The following is a 23441-nucleotide window of genomic DNA, read 5'->3' as shown; positions in this document are numbered from 1 at the left end:
AGTGTTTTCGGAGGGGGGCCGTAGTGAGATCCTCCCGGGCCCGTTTTTTTTTCTCTCGGCGGGCCTGCCTACTGACACTACGAATCCTTCCAGGTCGAGGCTCGAACATACGACAGCCAGCGCCCTATGCATTGAACCACCAACCCGCGTCATTTATTTCCAACACCTGGTGCAATTGAACAAATCTTGCAGATATATCCAATTTAAACGTGAGCGTTCATCTCAAATTACAAACGACGTGCACAGTGTCAAAGATGATGTCGTTAAATACAAAATTCATATACAAATAGAAAACGGTGTCACTTATCACTCGAAAAGATATGTTGCAGTACGAATATAATATTTCCGTCGAAAGGAAAGTTCCCGGAATTTTTTCAGAAAATTATATATACCAGATTAGTTAAGAAAATCGATTTTGCCTGCTTCAAAGTACTCCCTATTGACTGCAGCACACTTATGCCAGCACTTGATCCAATCCTCGAAACATTTAGTTTTCGGTATGGCCATCAGAGCGGAATTTATCTTCAGAAATTTTAGTGGGCCGAATAGGAAAAAATCACAGGGAGCCACATGAATTGAATTCGGTGGTTACTGGATGGTATTCGTTTCGATGTCGATGGCCTATCGCTTCTCTCATCATCATTCACAGACTCACGCGGCCACTTCTGAAACGTTCTTGCAACTGATAAACACTCTTCTAACATTTGCAATATCGTCGCACCATTGAAACCGTTTTTAACGCAAAATTTGATGCAAACTCGTTGTTGCAAATTCAATTCCATTTTGAAAATTGTACAAAATCGAGGACACGCACAAACGCAGATGTACTCAATACAGCGTAACTTTCACAAATGTCCAGATATCAAACTGAAGATTTGAAAAAATATCAATGATAGATGTGACAACCTAAAAAAAATCTAATCGGGTGTCTGAGAGTGCCACACGGTAGTGATTCCGCGAACTTAACGTACGTATAACGAAAAATGTTTTTTTTATATCCAGAATGGCGTACGTGTTTTACGTATGCGATTACATGAGGCTATTCCTTCTTAAGTGATTTATTGTCATGGTACTAGTTGTCTTTGTAAATCGCTGAAGACCCACGAAAACCGCTAATTACATGTCATTCCAGTGAACAACCTGCTCCTTACGACATGCTCTGTATCCAAACTCCGAAAAAGTTATATATCGAGTTACAATTCTGTGGACAATAGGTTTTAATTTAAATTTATAAGAGGTTAGCTCCGACTACCTATTTTATGTCAGCTATAATCAATCCTTATTTTGACGAGTAATATAATTGTTTTTGATAACTAATAAAACTCCGTTCGTACGGAGTAACAGCTAAGTAAGATTTTAGCCTTTTCATTGGTTTTTTAATTGTATTGCAACTAACCAGAAAAAAAGCTAGATAACTAATGCTAGAATGAAAAGCTCTCAAAATTGCTTTCAAACTTTTTAAAACATTGTTGTCAATTAGATTCTTTCACAGAACTTGTTTTGTGATTCTGTGTTTGATTGAATGACAGCTTCACTCATAGAAAATTTGATGATTTCAAAGTACATTCATGACACATTTATTACCTCTTAGGTTAAGTGTAAAAAAGTTTAAAGTAATGCCATTTTTATGTTCTACCGTAGCATTTATTAACATCAAATAAATTAAAAAACACGATGATGATGACGATTGCAAAAGTGGGTATAAAACTTTCATGCATTTAGAATAATTTTGAAATAGGTTTAACGCAGGTATTATTTGCATTAGGTACATTTATGAATAGAGGATGATGCTCACTTCCCGTATTGCTTTATTTACCAGTAGCAGAAAAAATACTGTTTCATTCATCAACAACTGCTATTTGCCTAACACTGCAAACAACGGTTTGGCTCACTAAACTTTGATGCGCAGATAAAATGACGAAATGTAAATAAATGCTGACACCAAACAGATGCAAGGGCAGAAGTTTCACGTTTCTCCTATGGCAGGCTATGAGATGTACTAAAACGGTTAAACTTTTTACATTCTTTGTTTAATTTGAAAAACAGGTATAAAAATCGCTTTTCGATTTTTTGTGTAGGCGATTTTCCGCCATTTTGATATAGTAAGGGAGCAAGAGAAAATGACACTTGAATCAGACAAAATTTTCAATATCATCGATTCTGAGTGGTTGAAAGATTGAATACAGTACTCTTCAGCATAGTATTTTAGCTCGATTCGTTTTTAGCACGGTTCCTTTTAGGCAACATAATTGTTCGAGTGAGACGTGTGAAAAATTTATATTGGAAACTCTGTATTATCTTCGAAATGAAAGTGATATACAATACATTTTTATAACTAGATCGACTACAACCACGGATAAAAACGAAACTTTCATATCACTCAAACATATTCCAGAAAATATGTGTATACATATATATTGAAACCGCTCTGTTTATTTTCATGAGTATTTTGAATGAGAAACAAAAACTAAATTTCAAATCAGCGTCCGACGACAAAGCAGAAATAAAGATAGACTTGTGATGTGGTGTATGTTGTTTTACTGTTGGATGGCTTTTCATAGAGACAGGACTATAATTGAACGCTGTGGTGGCCAAGCAATACGAAGCATGCTTGGTTCTTCTAGTCAATTAGGCTGTCTCTTCATTAGTTTTCATATGCATGGTAGTTTAATTGGCAAAACAATTTCCCCAGTAAGGAGTTAGCTACTACCAGCGGATGCAAATCGGCTCAGCCATCGCTGAAAAAATTGAGCGATAAAAAAACAACGCAATTTGTCTGTTACGTCACTTATACCATCATATCTCCGGAAACAGAAGTGACAACCATTTGATCTTTAAACTTGATCAATGGTCCAATACTGGCTTTCAAACAAGCCTAAGCTACTTGAAATCGGTTCAGCGATTTCGAAGTTTTGTCGGTTACGTCACTCATACCATTATATTTTCAGAACTAGAAGTCACTGCCATTCGATCTTCGAACTTGATCAGTCGCTTAATAGTAGCTTTCGAACGAGTCTAAGCTTGTTGAAATCGGTTCAGCCGTCTTAGAGGAAATAGAGCGGTGAAAAAAATCGTTGACTGGTGCACGCACATACACGCATACACATCCACATATACAAACATTTTCCAATCTCATCGAGCTGAGTCAAATGGTAAATGGACAAAGCAAAGTGATTTTTACAAAAGCGGTGTAGTCCTACGTCAACAGCTTCAACAACCAGTACGACTCATGAACTTTTTTGTAATATTTTTGTTTAAAATTTGTTATTGAAGCTAACCTATAATGTTTATTTGAAAATGAAGAAGTTACAACGAGAACAACCTATAGGTATTCTCGAAACATCAAGTTCTTGATAAAATAATCACTTAAACATTACTGGGTGTTTCAATCATTTCGTGTCGTTTTCTAACTTGATTTTTATTCAAGTGATTTACTTTCGAAACATGCGTTGAAAAGCTACTGTCACGCAGTTTCAGAGTCGGTATGTGTCATTTAGCAAAAGCGTACGCAACAATACTTTTTTTCTACTATAAAAATGTCAAATTTTGTGTCGAAAGTCATCGTATTTTGATGAAAATGTATGGTGAGTATGCTCTAGCGTAGCGGACTTGTCAGAAGAGGTTTACACGGTTTAAAAGTGTCTATTTTAACTTGGAAGATGAAGAACGAACCGGAGCGCCACCAAAGTTTGAAGATTTAAAATTTTCGGAATTACTCGAAATTTACTGATGACAATTGATTTGTTTGAACCGAATATTGTAAGAAAAACAGCTGCATAGCCGGTAAAAAAGATGCTTAGAAACGGTAGGAATTTCTCACCCACTGTATAACGAAAACATTGATCCTTCCGATTATTATTTGTTCCGGTCGATGCAGCATGGTCTTGCTGGCCAGCACTTCGCTAATTATGATGAAGTCAAAAAGTGAATCGATGCATGGATTGCGTCCAAATCGGTCGTTAATTCGGTTTAGAATCGCAATCTGATACTAACTCGGAAGAGAACACATTGTTTAAAAAAAACCAATTTACATAAATGTGTGCGTGAAATGTGCAAGCAAAACTAAACAAATTAATGTTAATGCTAGTTCCAGAACTTTACCAACATTTCCGAACTATGTGCTGCAATTTCTTGATTTGAAAAATTAATCCATTTGTTTTCATGTTTACTGTGATAATGATGACGGTTCCAGTTCTATAAATGAGGTAGTTTAATAAATGAATAAATGCTTTCTAGAAAATATATATCGAAATTTCGAATTTTGACTGAAAATTTTAACTATTCACAAAACAGTTCACAGCAAGGGGCAGATCGTTTACTATATGAACTTTTAATTCATAGACGATATATAAAAATGACAATTTTCTGTCACATTATACCTTTCCCTGAGAGAAAAGATAATGTGCAGTTAATTCAAATTCAATGTCATGTACGCAATGAAAAAAATATCGCATTAAAAGTAACTTATAATACACCGTTCATTTAATTTTAATTTTGTTCATATATTCTATATATCAGAAGTGATCTGCCAAACATTGCCCTCACAGGCTATAAGTTTCGTCTTTTTAGCACTATTCATAATATTCACGAGCAAAGTTGAATACTACTTTATAACTCTTGAAAGTGAAGACGATAGGTCTAAAAAAGCGTACATTATTTATAGGCGATATTTACTTTCGTCAGAAAAAAAACATTTAAATATAAAAATGTTAACACCTCGATGTAGGCATAATGCTCAATTATTTTTGACATTTCACTTCTGGGTGTACTCTAAACGCAAACTATTAAACATGACGGAACTAATAGCCTTGTTCGGTGTTAACTAATAGACCGAGATGGTGTTACTGTGATGTCTTTTTCGAGTTGTATTGGATTCGTTAAAGTGATCCATATTGACATATAATATATTTGATAGTGGTGTACAATATTGTGGATATTGAAAGCCGAGGACAAGAACTGTGTAACTTCTTTCTTTTTGAAAAAGATACTAATCGAGTCAAAATAAAATGTTGGTTATAACAGGCTTAAAATAAAATTATCGCAAAACAAAATTAAGATGCTGCGGTTGAGCACACAAAAAGTAGTTGTCAAAATACTGGCGACACTGCGTAACGTGACAGAATGGCCACCCACATAATTTCCGTCCCTATCACTAAGCACATGGAGTCGCGAGTGGCCAGTCTGTGTGCCAAGTCATTCCTTTGCATCAGACACAAAATGATTCTAACATATTCTTATAGAAAGACAGAATTTTCGCAGATACGTTTTGTCGTGAATACGACTTACTTTACTATGGGGTGCCTTTTCAAAATTAGCCATATGGAAGAATGGGCAGAACTTAATCGTGAATATCTCGACTTGTATTAATGGTAGCAACATAATTCTTTCACCATTTCATCAAAAATATGATCAGGAATTTAGGATAATATTTTGAACAGTGTGAGATAACCACAAACAACTCAAAAATTAAGTTTTCTCAAAATTTCAAAATAATGCGGAAAACTCTTTACTTTCGCTTGGATTTTTCGCGCAAGGACGACGATTTTGAGGTAGTCAGGCACATATCTTCAACTGAATGCGTATAAAAGGGGAACCGTGGTCGAAAATCGATCATTTCTTTTCGTGCGTTCGGTGGAAGCAGACGTCGCGAGAGTTAAACCATCAACCAGCAGCGACGGAGAGTGCACCTTTTGCGTGGTTAAAACCTCAAACGCTCAGGTAGCAACTTTGATTCTGTGTTTAGCTCTCTCCGAGTAAAGACGCATTTTTGAAAGTGTTATTGGAAAGTTTTCACGCGTTGTTCGATAGTTCGTCGGTATCCCAAGTAATGGGAAAAGCGGGCTCTAGTAAAGGGCAATCCAGCTCAGGTGCTGGCAAACGTCAGCATGATCCAGATGCCGGCGGAGACGAAGCGGCTGCAACCAAACGCCTGTTAGGCAAAAACAAGTTCGCTGGACTTGATGTTCAGGAAATTGAAAAGAAGGAGAAACTACCACCTTTCTACATACAGGGATTTCCTGCTACCCTTCGTACGGACCTCAACAGTCTGATCAGCCACGGTTTACAAGCAACAATCCGTATGTGTGCAAACGGATACAAAATCATCGTGCCATCTCGACTGCATTACAACTCAGTAGAGAACTACTTGAAGATGATGAAGCTGGAGTATTTCACCCACGACATCGCTTCCAGTAAACCTTTCAAGGTAGTTCTTCGTGGTCTACCGGATATGTTGTTGGAAGAGCTCCAGAAGGAACTGGCAGATAACAAACTGAAGCCAGTGGCAGTATATAAAATCAAACGGCATAACCAAAATGTCAAATACCGGGATCAGCTCTACCTGGTACATTTTGAACGAGGTTCTACAACGATTAGCGATTTGAAGAACACCAAAGCACTATTCCACATCATGGTAGAGTGGGAACGATACAAACCCGTCCACCGTGAGGTAACACAGTGCACCAATTGCCTTAAATATGGTCACGGCGCACGAAACTGCCACATCCAAAGCCGTTGCTCTACCTGTGCCGGAAAACACCGAACCGAGGAATGCGAGCCGATGGGAGAACCGGCCATCAAATGTGCCAACTGCGGAGGCGAACATCACGCGACCAACAAAGCGTGTCCACAGCGAGCTGAATTTATCAAAGTGAGAAAAGCAGCGATGGAGAAAAAGCAACCAAAGCAGAAGCAGAAACAGATGCCACCGAAAGTACTGGATATGTTCTTCCCACCGTTGAACCCGATACCACCTCTTTCCACTCCTCCACCGCCTCCCCTTGGTGGACAGCAACAGGTTCCTCCAGGATTCCGTAGTTATGCTGATGCAGTAAACCAGCCCCCCACTGGTAATCAGCTCTACTCAATGGAACAGCTCGCCTTCCTATTTACGGAATTGGACAAGCAAACTCGTGCCTGTCGTACTGCGCAGGAACAAGTATCTGTAATGATGCTTTTTTATTACCGTCACGGGCAGCTCGTCAATAAGACTCCTTAATTGGAACGCCCAATCTTTGGGTCCCAAGAAACTGGAATTCGCCGAATTCCTCAATACCGAAAACATCGATGTTGCAGTAGTCACCGAAACACACCTGAAGCCAAACATCAGCTTTAGTCTTCCGGATCATGTCATCGTACGTATGGATCGCACCTCTTCTGGGGGAGGTGGTGTGGCCATACTCATCAAAAGAGGCATTCGGTACAAGCTACTGCCTGCCTTCAAACTTCGCTTGCTGGAAACCATCGGGATCGAAATGGAAACAACGAGAGGACCCATTGTCATCATTGCAGCCTACTGTTCGAAGCAATCCAGCACACGGAATGGTACGGCTGCAATGCTGAAAAACGACTTGTCATTGGTCACCCGACGGAATGGCAAATTTATCATCGGCGGAGATTTCAACGCTAGGCACGAAAGATGGGGAAATGGAAGGCGGAACCGGAACGGGCTCGTCCTCGCTGACCATCAAGAAGCGGGGCAGTACAACATCCTTGCCCCGGACTGCCCAACGAGATTGTCCAAATCGGGAGTCCATTCCGTTTTGGACATATTCCTCAGTAACATCGTCATCGACAGCCCTCCGGTCACCATCAATGACCTCTCATCCGACCACTATCCGGTGGTACTGACTCTGGACTCTCCAGCATCGACAGTGCCGATACAACATCGCCGGAACTACCACCGTGTCGACTGGCCACGATATCAACAAATCACCGATCAACTCATCGACGTCGATCTGCCACTTGGTACCCCGGTGGAAATCGACGCAGCACTATCAAACATCCATCAAGCTATCGTGGTCGCTCGGGATAGGACGGTTCCGGCAGAACATCATCAGGTGAGTACCTCTCTCCAAATAGATAATACCACCAAATACATCATCCGTCTCCGGAACATCTTCCGGAGACAATTTCAACGAACTGGCGATCGTGCCAAGAAAACATCTTACAAAAATCTGACTAGGGTTATCAAGGAAAGATTGACTGACTTGCGGAATAAAGTATTCCAGAAAAAGCTGAGGCAAATTCCGCCTCATTCTAAGCCCTTCTGGTCAATGACGAAGGTGCTTAAGAATAAAAAACGACCTATCCCTCCACTGGTTTCGCCTGAGGGCGCAGATGAAGGGATACTTATAACACCCTTAGAGAAAGTGAATGAACTGGGGCGGCAGTTTGTGTGTTCCCACAATTTGGGACTTGACATAGTTAGTCCACATCAACGGGCCGTAGCCGACAGCGTAGCCGAAATTGATGGATCGGACAGTTTAGTACCTGAGGATATGAGAGTTACTGCCGATGAGCTGATAGCTTTTATGAAAAAATCAAAAAACATGAAGGCCCCCGGTTTCGACAATACTTTTAACATCGAGCTGAAGCATCTGAGCACTCGCTCATTTGCTTTTCTAGCTAAAATATTCAACCGGTGCTGGGAGCTTGGCTACTTCCCTTCAATGTGGAAGTTAGCTAAAGTTATCCCAGTACTGAAACCGGGAAAAGATCCTTCTTTTTCCAAGAGCTATCGACCCATCAGCTTACTCTCTGCCCTGTCTAAGCTGTTTGAGAAATCAATTCAAAGCCGAATCCTTGCATTCGCCGATCAACATGGTGTTTTCCTGGAGGAACAGTTTGGGTTCCGGAAAGGAAGATCTACCATTCATCAACTCACGAGAGTTACCAACATCATTCGACGGAATAAGTCGGTGTCCAAGTCGACAGCAATGGCGATTTTGGACATCGAAAAAGCGTTCGACAATGTGTGGCACGATGGCCTGTTGTTCAAGCTTCATCGATACAATTTTCCGATGTATCTGATTAAGATCATCAAAAGTTATCTCTCAAATAGAGCATTTCAGGTTTCTCTGCAAAATGTTCAATCGAACAAATTTTCCATCCCTGCAGGTGTGCCCCAAGGAAGTATCCTGGGTCCCATCCTGTATAACATTTTCACATCAGACATCCCACCTCTTCCGGGGGGTGGTGTCTTGTCACAGTTTGCTGACGATACGGCCATCCTTTATGATGGACGAGTCGTCAGTATTCTGAAGAACAAACTGCAGAGGGGTCTGGATGCTCTAAATGAATATTTCACCAACTGGAGAATTGTAATCAATGCGGCGAAAACTCAGGTCATCCTGTTTCCGCATTCGAGATCGACTAGACTTGTTCCGTCTGACGAATGCAGAATTCGGTTCGGTGGCGCTGACGTGCGGTGGTCCGACGAGGTGGTCTATCTAGGACTAACGTATGACAGACATCTGATCTTCAGGTCACATGTTGAAAAAATAATCACCAAATGTAACATACTCATCAGGTCTCTGTACCCGTTGATATGTAGAACATCTAAACTGTGCCTGAAGAATCAGATGGCTGTCTACAAACAAATCATCTACCCCGCAATCGAATATGCAGTCCCCGTTTGGCGGGGTTGTGCACGGACACACAGACTGCGGCTCCAGAGAGTTCAAAACAAAATCCTTAAAATGATCCTGAATCTGCCCCCTTGGACGAGAACCAGTGAAGTGCATGAGCTAGCTTTCCTTGATACCCTAGAACAACGATTCGAACAACAAAATATAAAATTTGGAGAGAGGTGCTCTGCCTCAGAAATAGCAATAATTCAAAATTTGAATGTTTTAGGTTAAGATAGATTAAGTAGGTAGGAGTATTTTAATAATTCAAACAAACAAAATTAAAATTTTGAAATGTAAATTAATCCAAGATAAACTCAATAACAACATTAAAAACTTAAGATAGGGAAACAAAGATGAAAGGACTATGAACCGAAACACTTGTAATGTAAACCATTGATGTAAAACGCAAATTCATAGTAAATAAACATACAATTTAGTCAAAAAAAAAAAAGGTAGCAACTTTCATTCGCTTGCTGGCCTTCAAGGCGAGCAGACTGCCATCGCGAGAGTTAAACCATCAACCAGCAGCGACGGAGAGAGCGCCTTTTGCGTGGTTAAAACCTCAAACGCTCAGGTAGCAACTTTCATTCGCTTGCTGGCCTTCAAGGCGAGCAGACTGCCATCGCGAGAGTTAAACCATCAACCAGCAGCGACGGAGAGAGCGCCTTTTGCGTGGTTGAAACCTCAAACGCTCAGGTAGCAACTTTCATTCGCTTGCTGGCCTTCAAGGCGAGCAGACTGCCATCGCGAGAGTTAAACCGTTAACCAGCAGCGACGGAGAGAGCGCCTTCTGCGTGGTTAAAAGCACAAACGCTCAGGTAGCAACTTTCATTCGCTTGCTGGCCTTCAAGGCGAGCAGACTGCCATCGCGAGAGTTAAACCATCAACCAGCAGCGACGGAGAGAGCGCCTTTTGCGTGGTTGAAACCTCAAACGCTCAGGTAGCAACTTTCATTCGCTTGCTGGCCTTCAAGGCGAGCAGACTGCCATCGCGGGAGTTAAACCATCAGCGACGGAGAGAGCACCTGCCATCATTTGGTTTTCGGTAGTCATAACGAGAAGTTCAATTTTCAGATTGTAGTTCCGCAATATAGGTTTAGAATTCAGAGCCTGCGTGCTGAAACTGGATTCTGGAACTGTATTCCGGAACTAATTTGAGTTTCGAAATTGCAATTCTAGAATTGAAACTGGATTCTGAGTCTGTTATTGATTCTAAATTTAGTTCTTGAACTCAGGATCCAGTTATTTATTCCAGACTTCTTCTATTCGGTTCTTTTTAGAACCATAATAATACTCCTAAAGAATTATGCGGAAATTTACTTTACTGTACTCTATAAAACTCATTCTGGTAGTCATGGCGAAAAATCGTCTTCATGTTTTAGAGCTTAGTTCTGGAATATGGGTTTAGAATTCAGAGTCTGCGTGCTGAACTAACTCAAATCGTCACAAATTTTTTTTTATTATAAAGAACTATACTGCTTATTTCATAGTATTTAAGTGCGTTTCAGAATGTTTAATGTAACTAATCTGTAATTTAGTCTAGGCGCATCGTTTAAATTTCTAGTAATGAAAGAGGGGAAAGTTGCACAATTCAAACAATCGATGAACTACCAATTCGAATTCGGAAGCATAAATAAAGCGTGTCATATTCGTATTCACGACATCCAGTTATGTCTGACATTACACACCCGTACTTTTTTTTAAACAGTTTTTCGAATAATTTTCTAATTTTTAGAAAATCAATCAATTTTTTCACACCAAATTTAGCCACAGTGCCTAATTAAATACCTATAACTTCTTCTCAAACATTTTTTTGTTTCAAGTTAAAGTTTACGAATTTCAAAGGTTTGAAATAGGGATAGGATGTTCCATATTTTATGTTCGTATGTAATCATTGAATAACTTTGAAAAAAAAAACAACCGATTTCTATAAGTGATGTGTTTTTATTCAGTTTGATTTTTACAATATTTTGGAAACAAGTGGCCACTAATAAACAATTGACAAAATGACTTCTTTTTTGCGTTTGCCATTATCTTTCCTAGCATCTCGGGTGTTATAGCGTCGATTTCAGCATGAATGTTTGCCTTGAGCCTGCCAATAACGTTCAGATAACCCCACAAAAATAAGTCCGGGGAGGTTAAATCAATAGTATTGTCAGATGGTGCCTTTTTACGGCGATATTTTTTCCCGATATACACGTTGAGTTAACACCATGGAACGACTGTTTTCGAGGTAAAGTGTCATATTTCAGTGCGTTGTTTTGGTGTGAAGCGACCCATGGCAAAAATTGTACTGAATTGACGTTTCCAAAACTTATCTGATGCAATCGCTTGGTTGGTAAATTTGGAAGTAATTCATTGTTTACATACCGACATAAAAGATGGAGCATCCTGTACATTCGAAAATATATCCACCATTTATTTAGAATCCAGTCTTGAGTCAAATTGGACCCTCCGTCCGTGCAAAATAAATTATTTGTTATACTGACGTGATCAAATTCTAATCTAAATTGGAGTAAGTAAAGTCTGATGGCTTGTTATTCACTCTTCTATTTCAAATAATTCACTCTGTTTGGAATCTTTCAAATGTTTTGACAATGCTTATGGTATTACCAATCGATTGAAATAAGACATAGAAATAATTTGATTTTGCCTGACCACTAGCCTTTAGTTTGCGTGTTAGGAAAACGTGCCCTCATATAGAAAACAAACACGTGTGCTAATCCAGGATAAATCGTGACACCGAATAATGCGCAAGTCACACATCAAATTCAAGCCACTGTTAATCAGGTTATTAGCACCAAATTGAACTCTATCATGAGAAATGCCAACCAGATTGCAAAACAAACACACGGTTCATCCGCGATTTAGTAAAGCGTCTGAAGTAAACACACCCGAGCTAAGTGTCCTGAATCACTGCCAGCAGAGTAAACACATCGTTTTCACTTCACAACAGTAATCACATCAACGTCTTTTAAAAGTTATTTATTACCGCTTAATCTCGCGTCTTGTTCTCAATCCATGAGGTTAGCTGCACCGTGCCAGTGTGTTTGGAAAAGGTGGTGCAACGTTTTATTGTTGCAGCAATTACACTCTCGATGTGTGTGTGTTCCCTGTAATCGTTGCGCTTGGTTCCGCACAGTTTTGTAAGTATGTCGACTGAAAATGACTGGCTTATTCCGGAGAGTTTGATGTTCGAAGCTCTGCTGGTTGTGGCAAGACAACAGGACAGAGTATGGTGGGGTAAAAGACGTTGTGCTAGAACAATGTTGCGTGAAATTGATGAGAAATTAAAAAGAGTGATTTGGCTCAGCGATGATAACATTTAGATGGAGTGTGAAATTTCTAGGGTGGTGGGGATAAGTCATGGTGGTTTCTGTTGTTTTCCTGGCTTTTCTAATGGTTCAACTCAACGAAATGAACGTGGTTTTTTCTAAGAGTTAAGATTTGTATTGAAATACTGACCGAAACACTGTTCAGCTAATTTTCTGCATATAAGAGACAATCTAATCTACTCCAATCACAAATTTTTGGAACCTTCGAATACCGGTTGAAATTAAGTAAAACAAGCAGAAAAAATTATTGTAAAAACCAATAAGTTCTGCGTGTTTTCAAGGACGTTTTGGTTGATATAATAATAACAACGAACAAGGATGGCTTTTATCGCTCACCAGCAACTCTTCACACGATTGAATCAGTGCCATCAAAGAGAGACGGATCTCATCGCAACAACAAAAACCCGGCATGGCTCATTTAACATAGAATCGTCACCAGTGCGAGAGCGAATTTCTCTCGATGACATTTCTGAGAATCAAAGGTTAGCTTGCTGCTGTGGGGATTCTCTCTGAAGCAACAAACGATCGCTTATTCTCGTTTCGCGATCCGATTCTGTATGGGCAGTGGATTATTGCGATAGAATCATTTTACTATTGCCGCTTATTCTAACTATGTGCATATAACCTTTGTATTAGTTTTGTCTATTAAAATGTATGTGAATGCTCCACACAAGGGTTTTGAAATATTGCATCCTAGCATGAGAATCATCAAGTCGAATCATCGATTCGATTTTCTGCGATAATTGTCAACTTGCGATTCTCTCTTGGTAAATTTCACACAACACCGATCATTATCAGACTGCAATTTTTTTCAAGGGCCGTGAAATACTCAGACTATGAAGTGGAGCGAAGAAATGTAGAAAAATTCTCTCGCGGTTCATGCATTGAGAGACTCGAGTTCTTGTAGCATCTTCTACCGGATTGGAAATGTTGTATACAATATAGATTGCAATACAGCAGCTTCTGTTAAATTTTCGGAAATCACCAACACTAACAACGAATTTGGTTTGATTCAGCCAATGTTTTCTTGAAACAATCAACATTTGCTTAAGAATTCGCTTACAACAATTATCCATAAGTTAATGAATAATAGTGAACAATCTTCCACCAGACAAATATTTCGTCAAAGAAAAGTCTAAAACTTTCTTTAAAGAAGAAAAAGAAGCTTTATGAGGGTGCATATTGCCTCGTGGTTGTCATGAGCTTTAATTCGTTGTTTTGATGGATGTTTATAGCCTGTCCTCACTATACCGGGACTATCCGGGACGTTTTTTTTCCTCATCGGCGATGACTGAGCTGCCGGCGTGTGCATGTATTGGAATCCCGGACCCGGAATAAAATCCATTTGCTTTCCACCGATATTCCTCACCGAGTTTTTCGCACCATGCCGACAGCCCACACAGAAAGAGAGTGAATTGAGAGAGCAAGAGCGAAGGGAAGACCGAAGTGTGCTTGTTTATAGGTAGTTATGCTGATGGCAATTGAAATGAATCCAAATCGTTTCATTGATATTTCTTAGCTTAATTGATTGATTGATTTAGTTAATCATCAAGAGTCCTTACAATCGAGTAATGTCATTATAATTAGCCATTACATTACATTTTGGGATGGTGATCTTTTAATTGTTGCTACTCATTACATATTGAATTACACTACTGATCCTCGTCTAAGGTCCCCTATTGATTATGTTATCATTGAATTAAATAGAAATGTATCATCACATGTTCATGGTTCATTGTACATCTATTTGAAAAACTATTTCAAATAGAATAAATAGATGGTAGCTCAGTCTTATTATTATTGAAAGGTTTCGTCTGAGGGAACTAGGCTTATTTTGATTTACAGTCAAGGAAAATTTCATATATTCCATGAGAAAGTAAACAGCTCTGGACTTAAGAAAAAAGGAAAATAGATGCGCTTTTGCCCCATTCGGCAAAATTTTTCGTTCCGTCAAGTAATCATTGAAAATATATAAACTTTTTCGTAAGCGTTAAAGTGATTAGTTGAATCATTTTGAATCATCTCCTGAAGAATCAAACAGTTGAATATTTTTTGTTTTTGAATTAGGGGAAAGTATTATAAAGCGTCTCCGCTGGCCAAAACGCTTGTCTTCGTTTTTAAGCATTCAAGACTTTTCTAAACAAAAGTTTTATCACTAACACTACCTTCTCGTAGGATCTTTCTGCTGTGCAAGTTTGGCAGTTGTCATTTGCTGCAAAATATGAAAATACAGCAAATATCATTAGACATCATTTTCGATATAAGGTTTTTGTTTGCGAGAATTGCTGGTTCTCCAATAGAATCTCTGCTTCTATGTTGTAGGCAAAAGAGAGTGACCGATTTGATGAAAAGACAATTACAGTAAAGTAAAGCATCAAATTGCGGCATATGCTGTAACAGTTTTGCTTCTACTAAACAAACATTTTAACCGTGTAAAACGTTTAATGGTCGGTTGTTACTTAGTAATTAACTTTAAGCAGTGTTAATGTCTCTATTTACAGTATGAAAATCCAGAGAAACAAAACCATTTCTTTTATATACGAATTTTTTCACAGCAGTCACTCTACGGACATTGTGCCCCATCTTCGATTCAAGAGTATACTTCGAGTTAAAGTATTGTTTTACAGATTTATAATGGTTATTAAAACAAAATGTAGCGTTGAAAGAATGAAAACTGATGGTTTTCAAATGTAATTAATTGATTATTGAATTCATTTTTGATGCAAAGTATATCTTCTTCATCTTTCCTTTTTTCTTTATCGATATTTCAAGGGCATATTGCATCATTTTTTTGGGGCGTAATGTCTCTTATAGTGGGGCATACCACTGATTTGTTGTGAAACATATTATACGGCTGCTGCGGCCTACGCCAACGAAAAAATGTGGAAAATGTTTTTATATGAATCAATTCTCATCACTTCTAACGAAATCATCACTTCTAACGAAATCATTGGAAATTATGAACGGATGAATTTGAAGAAAAACAGTAGTGAGCTCGAATGTGTTGAGACGAGCTCCATTATGAGGTAAAGCAGTACAAATATATGAGTGTGCCAATATTTTTGGCTCATCTCTAGTTTCGTAAAGTTTCAACATCTTAAAAAGTCCCTTTCAATGAATTCAGCTAAATCAGTTATGGTTAAGTAGTGTCGCCGGGCGGTTGAAGTATTAAAATTATTTATCTTGAAAAATCACCTATGGAAGAGGAGGGAAGGTTAATGTAATACATGAAATTACCAAAATCGAAAAAATTTTAATGCCGAAAGTCTCACATACAATCTCGACGTTTCACGAAAATGTATGTAATCTCTCCCTAAGATGATTTTTTAATATCACATCATATCCGATGTAGTTAAAATATTGCATAGGGACTTTTTGGAGATGAAACTTTGAATATATATGTATATATGTATATATATATATATATATATATATATATATATATATATATATATATATATATATATATATATATATATATATATATATATATATATATATATATATATATATATATATATATATATATATATATATATATATATATATATATATATATTTTTTTTTTTTTTTTTTTTTTTTTCAATATTTTTTTTTCTTTGATTTGCAGTGACTTTAACAGCGAAATATCACAAGACATGAACAACACGATTGACACTCCTTATATCTACGACGACGCGGACGATAAAAACCCTTACAATAGTTCAATCAATGACAAGACTAATAACAGCGGAAACAACGGCGACGATAAAAACTTCTACAATACTTCAAATAATGGAATGGAAATAATCAATCCCAGCGACATAACATCCAACTTAAACTATAATCATATAATATAACAGATCGGCTGAAAAGTTCGTATCGTTTCTATGAGAGGGCGCCACTAGAATTAAATCCATACCATTTTCAGTTAGTACCAACCTTCAAAAGATACGTGTATAAATTTGACAGCTATCTGACTATTAGTTTGTGAGATATTGCATTTTGAGTGAAGCTACTTTTGTTATTGTGAAAAAATGGAAAAAAAAGGAATTTCGTGTGTTGATGAAACACTACTTTTTGATGAAAAAAGTGCCGCCGATACCAAAAAATGGCTTGATGAGTCTTATCCAGACTCTGCACCGGGCGAAGCAACAATTCGTAAGTGGTTTGCAAAATTTCGTACTGGTCATATGAGCACCGAAGACGATGAACGCAGTGGACGTCCAAAAGAGGCTGTTACCGATGAAAACGTGAAAAAAATCCACAAAATGATTTTCAATGACCGTAAAGTGAAGTTAATCGAGATAGCTGACACCCTAATGATATCAAAGGAACGTGTTGGACATATTATTCACGAATATTTGGATATGAGAAAGCTTTGTGCAAAATGGGTGCCGCGTGAGCTCACAATCGATCAAAAACAACAACGAATTGATGATTCTGAGCAGTGTTTGGAGCTGTTGAATTGCTCCCTCATCCACCGTATTCTCCAGATTTGGCCCCCAGTGACTTTTTCCTGTTCTCAGACCTCAAGAGAATGCTCGCTGGTAAAAAATTTAGAAGGTAATCGCTGAAACTGAGGCCTATTTTGAGGCAAAGGACAAATCGTACTACAAAAATGGTATCGAAAAGTTGGAAGGTCGCTATAATCGCTGTATCGCCTCTGATGGCAATTATGTTGAATGATAAAAACGAATTTTGGCAAAAAAATGTGTGTTTATATTAAACGATACGAACTTTTCAGCCGAACTGTTATGAAAGCCCCCCGAAAGCTTTTTTCCAACTTTAAATGAATAAGTACACGTTTCTTCTTGTCTATAAGTTGTTTATTGATTCATTTTGCCATGGTACTGCTCCAGCCTCAGAATTGAAATAATTCTTATAGATTTCTCGCACTTGGAAAGCAGACTTTGACGAATTTCCACCTCGTTTAGATAACTGTGCGAGCTTTAAATGATGCTGATGGGATGGCCCTTCTCTACTGTGCACATCTTGCATGCCATCATACTTACGGATAAAATTGTGCAGTATGCATGTGGCAAGCACGATTTTATCTGCATATTCAGGGTCCAACTCCATTCGTCGATTGAAAATTCTAAACTTCTGTGTTAGGATACCAAAAGCATTTTCAGATGTTCTCCTGGCGCGACTCAACCGATAGTTGAAAATCCGTTTTTGATTGTTCAGATCTTGTCCTGGATATGGTCTCATAAGATATGTTTTCAACGGGAACGCCTCATCTCCAACAATCACATAAGGTGCTACAGTATCGGTTCCAGGTAAGATAGAATCTGATGGCACTGACAGATTGTTGTTTTCTAGTGCATGTCCTAAATTAGAATTTGCGAAAATCCCGCCATCACTATCTCTTCCTTTGGCCCCATCGTCCACTGCCAAAAAGTTGCATTTTGCTTCTACTAAAGCTAACAACACTATTGAGAATCTACCTTTATAGTTATAAAATTCTGTACCACTATTAGGAGGCTTTTTGATAAAAATGTGCTTCCCATCGAGAGCACCCAAGCAATTTGGAAAGTTCCACCGTTCGGAAAATTGTTTCGCTGTATCTTTCCATATTTGTTCAGTAGGCTGTGTAGCTTCTTTTAAAAGTTTATCAACTATTATTGTACAGGTCTCATGCACAATTTCATGAACTGTAGTCTTCCCCAGGCGATAACTGAATGATATTGTTGTCATTGAGTCACCTGTTGCAAGGTACCTAAATTAAGAGTAAATCAATGTTAGTAAATATTCAAATGCTAGTTTATAATTTTTACTTGCCCCAAACAAACTGCTAATCTTTCTCGGGGGGTAATCGCCAGCCGAAATTTGGTGTCTTCCTTTTTTAGATAAACTTCTAATTTGCGTAGAAGTAATTCAAAGCAGTGTAGAGACATCCTGAAGTATTCGTGGAATTTTTTTCCATCGGCTACTAACTCTTTGAAAAGTGTAGCAAATTCTCCCTCCGTTTCACGTTTCGTTCAAGCTTCATGAACCCACTTCTTTTTTTTAGCAGGGGGAGTTTGATCCTCATCTTCCTCTTCGTCTTCAAATGCAATAGCCATCATCATAACTTCGTCATCAGTGAAGTTCTCCATTTTCTACTAACTAAATATTATATATCACTTTACGTTAACACTTAACGCTCGTCACTGTATGAGTTTTTACGTCGTCCCTCATGAATCCCTCGTATATTAACGCTTCTGATACTTGTTTAAAACTACTTTCATTACACCTAACTCGGTCAATAAATACTTGTTGGTAGGTATTCAAACGTTATTGAAAATATAAATATATGGGTACATAGATTCGCTAATTGATAGGTAACAAAATTGTGAACGTGGTAACCATTAATCATAATTGATTTTATGTGTATATAGAGAAGGGCCCATCGAGTCGAAAATCCGCATGTAGAGCATGTAAAGGACTGACCCGGCTACTTGAACACAAAATAATTTAAAGCAAGCGCTGCTGTAAATCAAAATAAGCCTTGTTCCCTCAGACGAAACCTTTCAATAATAATAAGACTGAGCTACCATCTATTTATTCTATTTGAAATAGTTTTTCAAATAGATGTACAATGAACCATGAATATGTGATGATACATTTCTATTCAATTCAATGATAACATAATCAATAGGGGACCTTAGACGAGGATCAGTAGTGTAATTCAATATGTAATGAGTAGCAACAATTAAAAGATCACCATCCCAAAATGTAATGTAATGGCTAATTATAATGACATTACTCGATTGTAAGGACTCTTGATGATTAACTAAATCAATCAATCAATTAAGCTAAGAAATATCAATGAAACGAATCGGATTCATTTCAATTGCCATCAGCATAACTACCTATAAACAAGCACACTTCGGTCTTCCCTTCGCTCTTGCTCTCTCAATTCACTCTCTTTCTGTGTGGGCTGTCGGCATGGTGCGAAAAACTCGGTGAGGAATATCGGTGGCAAGCAAATGGATTTTATCCCGGGTCCGGGATTCCAATACATGCACACGCCGGCAGCTCAGTCATCGCCGATGAGGAAAAAAAACGTCCCGGATAGTCCCGGACGGTCCCGTCCCGGTCGTCCCGGTGTAGTGCGGACAGGCTATTACTCGTTGTTTAAGATCATCATGCCTCTATGTTCAGATAATCGTCACTTCGCGTAATTTAGAATGTATATTTCAATAGACAATTTTTAAGGGTTTTAGAAAATAAGATATTTCATGTATTTTTCAATGTACTCCGTGAGTATTTGTACGTAATTTTAAGGAATAATGATTACGGAAGATAGTCATGCATGAAACTATACCGTGTTATTCTCTATAGTTAAGATATAGCTACATTTCCTTAGGGGGTGCATTTTACCCCATCTACCCCTACATAAACTGCTCTGTGAGCCACAAATTCTAGCTATGGTTTCTACTATAAATTTGAACATTTTCATTTGTTGCAATTAATAGCATATTATTAAGCTCTTTTAAAAAATGGTGCATATTTAGGCTGTGAACCATTTTGCGGTTAATTCTACCTTTTGGATGAAATCTGACACTCGAGTGGTTAGTTTGATGTTGTAAAAAATAACCCTGCTCCAAGGCATGGTTATTTATGACAGATCGGTGGTTATTTTCCGACACTGAAAAAAATCTAAAAAATTCTAATATCAATTATTTAGTTATAATTATTTCCAGTGGAAAATAAACCCAAATAATTTTCCACCCGTCAAACTTTGAAATGGGCCGCATTTTTAGTTAAATTTAACTACTCGACACAAAATAACCACTCAAGTGTCAGATTTCAACAAAAAGTTAAAATTAACGGCGAAATGGTTCACAGCCTTAGAATCATCTAGGTTATGTACTGCCGAAGATTTTGATCTGTAACAAAGAATGAACCATTTCGCCACTAGGCGAGAAAATCAATCATAAAAGCATTTTAATTATAAATTGAATGGCTCAAACGGCCGTCTCAAACAACATGCACAAATGTATTTCCCTCATATCAATTCAAAATACTCATGGTGTACAAAATATTCTGTATTTCTATGTGTCGGTTTTGCAATGCTCGTTCATATCCAACATTTTAGAAAACTTCAATTTTGAATTATTTTCAGCTACAGACAATTTTATCACAATTTGCTGATCATAATTCCGATAACATGGAGAAACAAATATGTTTCTGTGTTGGATAAATTAGGAGATATTCACGATTAAGCTCTACCAATTCTTGTACAGAGTCAATTTTGAAAAGGCGCCCCATAGTAAAGTAAGTCGTATTCACAACAAAAATTTTTCGGGATAACACCAGATCTCGACGTTTCATGTATATCTAAGACGAAATAAGAATTTGAAAATTTACGAAAATTTCGGAAATCCGCGTAAAAAACCACAATAAAAAACCTCAGTGTATTGGCTCCAAAAGTGTTATTCGGACTCTGTTTCATCGAAAAGAGCTATTTTGTATTGATTTGCTGAATTTAAACGTGGTCGTATAGACATTGATGATGCTGAACGTTCTGGTCGTCCTATTGAGGGAAACATCAAAACAGTCCACAAGTTGGTAATATATAATTGTTAATTGAAACTGAGTGAAAGAACTGAGGCCGTACAAATATCAAAAGGCAGTGTGTTTACAATTATGCATAAAACTATGACCTTGAGAATGCTCCTTTTAAAGTGGATTCCGCGCTTCCTCACCGTCGATCAAAAACAACAACGTGTTGATGATTCGGAACAGTGTTTGGCCATGTTTACAAGTAATAAATCAATGTTTTACGTAGATTTGTGACAATGGATGAAACATGGATCCATCACTTCACTTCGCAATCAAAACGATCATCGCCTGAGTGTACTGCAGCCAGTGAAGCACGTCTGAAGCATTCAAAGGCACAACAGTCAGCTGAGAAAGTTATTGTTTCAGTATTTTGGGATGCACATGGTATAATCTTAATCGGTTATATTGAGAAAAGAAAAACAGTCAATATGGTGTTGCTGGATCGTTTGAATGCAAAAGTTAAAAAAAATGACTTCAAATGACGAAAAAAAACACTGTTTCACCAAGACAATGCACCGATTCACAAATCGAAAAAGATGGTTAAATTGAACGAATTACACTTCGAATTGTTTCCTCATCCACCGTATGGTCAAGATCGTGCCCCCAGTGGCTACTGACTATTCGCTGAACTGCAGGCCGGTAACAAATTCAATTTAAATTAAGAAGCAATTGCTAAATGTGAAACCTATTTTGCAAATAGGCAAAAGACAAATCCTTCTACAAACACGACATGGAGAAGTTAGAAAAGTGTTAAGATGATTGTATTGCTCTTACAGGGGGTTACATTTATGAATGAATTCAATTTTTGGCAAAAAAATTTTTGTTCATATTTAGTCACGACGTTTTGAGTGATTTGTTAACATTTTTTTTATGGGAACTATTAAAACTACTCTAAGCAAACTCAACTAAAAAAACCACGGGTCTTGTTCTACTCAAACAAAATGCTGCTCTTAATAAACAAAAACAATTTTTATTATACACTATTGATGATGAATCTCGTTCAAACTGGAAAAGAGCAAGAATTTAATTGAAACTTCAATTGTCATTTCTTGGTTCAATGGGCAGTCTATCTTGGGAGCACAAGGAATTTATTAGTTGAGATCTGACATCAAGATACTCAACGCATGTTCACACATCATTATCAATATCGCGATAACATTTGCCACAAGCACAATGATTAGAATCGATATCACACGAATGAAATCCCCTTCATAAATATCACCCTCAAAAGCAATTTGAATGTCCGTTGAAAGCAATGCAAGAAAATCATTCATCGCTTTCTTTTTACGAAAACTGAACTGAATATCTGAATATACATAATGAAGAACAATTTTGTCAAGCAACTACCGAATGCAGGGCAACATTACAATGAGTTGTGATTGGAATCTGGTTTTGTCGGTTTTTGCCGTGACGATAACTTTCACTTGTCTTCAGTCATTTCAACAAGCGTCTTTTTGGGAGTTCAATCAATTTTCCATTCTGTATCACAGGGGTTTCACCTTCTCGATCCTATGTGCGGGGTTGGGAATCGAATACAGACAGGCTGTATAAATGATAGTGATCTGACCTATCACACTTTGCCCGCCCCGGAGGTCAGTCAAATTGTTCAACAAGTTGATCTCATTTCCGTCCAACCCAGGAGCATCATTGATACAAGACAAGAGTGCTTTTGAGAACTCGATCCTTGAAAAGGGGCTAATGACTTTACATTTGGAGGAGACTCCCGAATAATATTCTTCATAGAAACAGATTTTAGGCATTTTTTCAAGCAAAGTAAAGTGTCCATCGATCCATGTATCGGAACTCTGCAATCTTACTTGATGGATAGAGATAAAAAAAAATCACACAGACCCGTACTGATTAAAAGCATTATACTGCTCGTATTTTGACTTATCAATGCTTTTGTATCATGGTCATAGAAACAATTCAATCCGATTCATCCTCTTCGAACGGTGAGCCCCGCTCGCTAGTAGCATTTACCAGTAACATGATTTTATTTCTCAATTTCCGCGGTGCCTCTCGTCGACCGATCTTCCTGGCCGGTGTGACGGCATGGCTGGTGGTATATTGGAAGCATCATTCAATTTTCTTTTGTTTTACGACACTTCCGTTGCCAGTTCTCTCAGTTCCTGGGTGTGTGTGTGTTGATATCTGGTGCAGACCTC

At 38.0% G+C, this 23441-nt stretch overlaps 1 protein-coding gene across 3 annotated transcripts in view; it reads right to left on the bottom strand.

The window, feature by feature from the left end:
• The window catches only part of LOC131438486 (tight junction-associated protein 1), a 121379-nt gene that overhangs the window by 86578 nt on the left and 11360 nt on the right, over window positions 1–23441 (bottom strand). The window lies entirely within an intron of this gene.

The sequence above is a fragment of the Malaya genurostris genome, chromosome 3, assembly GCF_030247185.1.
Source record: "Malaya genurostris strain Urasoe2022 chromosome 3, Malgen_1.1, whole genome shotgun sequence".
In the NCBI taxonomy this organism is placed as follows: domain Eukaryota; kingdom Metazoa; phylum Arthropoda; class Insecta; order Diptera; family Culicidae; genus Malaya; species Malaya genurostris.
The sequence above is the reverse complement of the archived record's forward strand: the minus strand, read 5'-3'. Positions and strand labels throughout refer to the sequence as shown.